This window comes from Hyla sarda, chromosome 7 (assembly GCF_029499605.1).
Source record: "Hyla sarda isolate aHylSar1 chromosome 7, aHylSar1.hap1, whole genome shotgun sequence".
Lineage (NCBI taxonomy): Eukaryota > Metazoa > Chordata > Amphibia > Anura > Hylidae > Hyla > Hyla sarda.
In genome coordinates, this window is record NC_079195.1 from 179,905,589 (window position 1) to 179,908,270 (window position 2,682).

Consider the following 2,682-nt stretch of genomic DNA (forward strand, 5'->3'; position numbering starts at 1 on the left):
AATAATCAAGTGTGTGGTATACCGGGTAGAAACATGTGGGAAAATTTAAACCTCATAAAAGATATAATAGAAGATGCTAAAATAAGGAAAAGTAATTTAGCAATTTTAACAATAGACTTTGAAAAAGCATTTGACAGAGTCTCGCACTGTTTCTTATTTAATGTTTTAAATAAAATAGGCATACCAGAAGGTTTTTTAACGTCACTCAAAGCCTTTTATAATGACTGTTTTAGCAAAATTTTAATTAATGGTTTTAAGACTGAAATGGTTCCTTTAAAATCTGGTGAGAAGCAGGGTTGCCCCCTATCACCCCTTTTATTTATTTGTGCACTAGAGCCACTTTTATGTGTCATAAGAGGTGATAAACAGATCCGTGGGATAAGGCTCCCCGGAGGAAATGGTCTTGAAGCTAAAGTAGTCAGTTATATGGATGATGTAGCAGTGACATGTCAAGATAGCCTGGCACTTAAAAAAACTTTAACACACATTAACTATTTCTGTTGTGCTTCTGGTTTTAAAGTGAATTTTAACAAGTGCGAGATTTTAAAAGTCGGCAAGCTGGATACAAGAGACATAAAGGTACCGGTAGTAGAAAAAGTAAAAATTTTAGGTGTGTATTTTAATGAATTAAATAATGGAAACGAAAGCTGGGAGCTAACAATGCAAAAGGTGAACCAAAAATTATGTTTATGGAGACTAAGAGACCTTACAATGGAAGGGAAAGTGCTGATTTTAAAGATGGTGATTTTACCTTTGCTTTTATATTTAAGTTTAGTGTTCCCACCTAACACACATATAATACGTAAAGTCTCAAAAGTCTGTTACACCTTTTTTTGGAATTCCAAATATGAGAAGTTAAAAAGAGAAATTGTATCTAAACCTAAAGAGAAAGGGGGGAAAAGTTTTACTGATTTTACTGCGTTCCTTTATACAAAATTCTTTTCATTGTGTCTTAATGTTTTTAAAGACAACTATTGGTCGTTCTTTTTGCACTATAATGTTGGTAATCTCATGAGACACCATGGTTGGTTTGAAACAGATCTTAAACACCCTTATGCTTTTAACCTCCCTATTACTTATTGTATTTTAGAAAAGATTGTTTCTCTTTTTAAACTGTTTGATTTTAGTAAAGATATTCTAATCGATGGGGAAAAAACTTACGAGAGTCATTTTAAACAATATTAACATGTGCCAAGTTGGAAATTTTAATGATGATAAATGTAAAGAAATCTGGAGAATTGTGAACTCATTTTATCTTTTTAACTCACAGAAGGACTTATCCTGGAGCTGCATCCACAGTTGCCTTCCGTGCCGGGCTTTCCAACACCGTAGAGGATTTGCAAGCACAGCAAAGTGTCCAAGAGAGGGATGCCACGAAGAGGAGACTGTTTTACATCTTTTATGGACATGTGATTTTTCTAGAAGGATATGGACTAAAATGCTGCCACTTTTAAACAAAATTGCTGCTATAAAAGACTTGGACTATAATATGGTTTTATATGGGTGTTTGGATTGTCCCGGCGAACAAGAGAAACGGAAGGCATGGCAAATAATAAACAGTGTGAAGGCAGCTCTGTGGAAAAATAGGAATATTTTATTATTTAAAAAGGACATTTTATTTTTCGATGATGTTATTGCAATGATTTTAAGTGAAATGTACATCTATCTTTTAATCGATAAACAAAGTGATGAGTTTGCATTCTTAAAATGGCATTTTACCGACTGGCATATGTGAAATTGTAAAATTGAAATTTTTTTTTATGTTCCCCTGATTTTTAATGCTTGTATGTTAAAACTTGAAACTTAAATAAAATAGGTGTGTACCTGTGAAGGTGCAGCCAAGTAAAAAAAAAAATCTGTTCTTATCAGTTTAATATCTGATACGTCCCCTATCTGGGGACCATATATTAAATGGATGTTTGAGAACGGGGGCCGATTTCGAAGCTTGCTTCCGTCGCCCTATGCATTGACCCGATATGGCAGTATCTTCTGGTACAGTGCACCACCCCCTTACAGGGTTAAAAAGAAAGATTCCTACTTTCATTGCTACCTGCTTGCTGGCTAGTCAGCTAGCCAGCCCTGTGGGCCTTGCTGCTGCTGCAGCCGAAAAACAAAAGGTGGTGCTGCTGCTGCTTGTGTCTGGCCGCTGTTGGAGCATCCAGGCACAGGACTTCTGCTGCTGCTGACTAAATGGCCTCCTTAATTGGATCATCTGAGCAGCCAGCACACCTGTGCAGGTAGGGCATGAGATGATAGGCAGCTGTCCTATAGCGGGTGGGTGCTGAATGTTCCTAATTGACATAACATGGGGGGTCTCCTGGCTGTTCACACAGGTGTGTCATTGCTGTACATTGACCATGCATTGCTTCTGTGGTATTGCAAAGGCAAAGACAAATGCTTCCGGCCATCCATTGCACTAATGGATTGGTCATCAGCTGGCTGTTTATGTCCCGCATCAATATAGACCAAAGTACAGAGGGTTAGGCTATGCTATTGTGCACCTACCTAATGCATCAGAAGGTGCGAGGCCCTTGCTAAATTCTGTGCACAGACTTTGAGATCTATGCTTTAGACTGTATCTAAACCTGCTCCAACATGGACTGACATTCTGGCCTACTTTCAGCCGATGCGACTTGTCTGTCGCTGAACAGTCGCTTTTTATGTATTCAGCACCTATGTATA

The 2,682-nt window shown here is 37.8% G+C and overlaps 1 non-coding gene across 1 annotated transcript; it reads left to right on the forward strand.

Annotated features, from left to right (window-relative positions):
* Window positions 1-1,812: 1,812 nt before the first annotated feature.
* On the forward strand, window positions 1,813-2,008 carry LOC130283651 (U2 spliceosomal RNA). The gene has a single exon (XR_008846772.1). It is a non-coding gene; the product is annotated as a U2 spliceosomal RNA (small nuclear RNA).
* The last annotated feature ends 674 nt before the right edge of the window (window positions 2,009-2,682 follow it).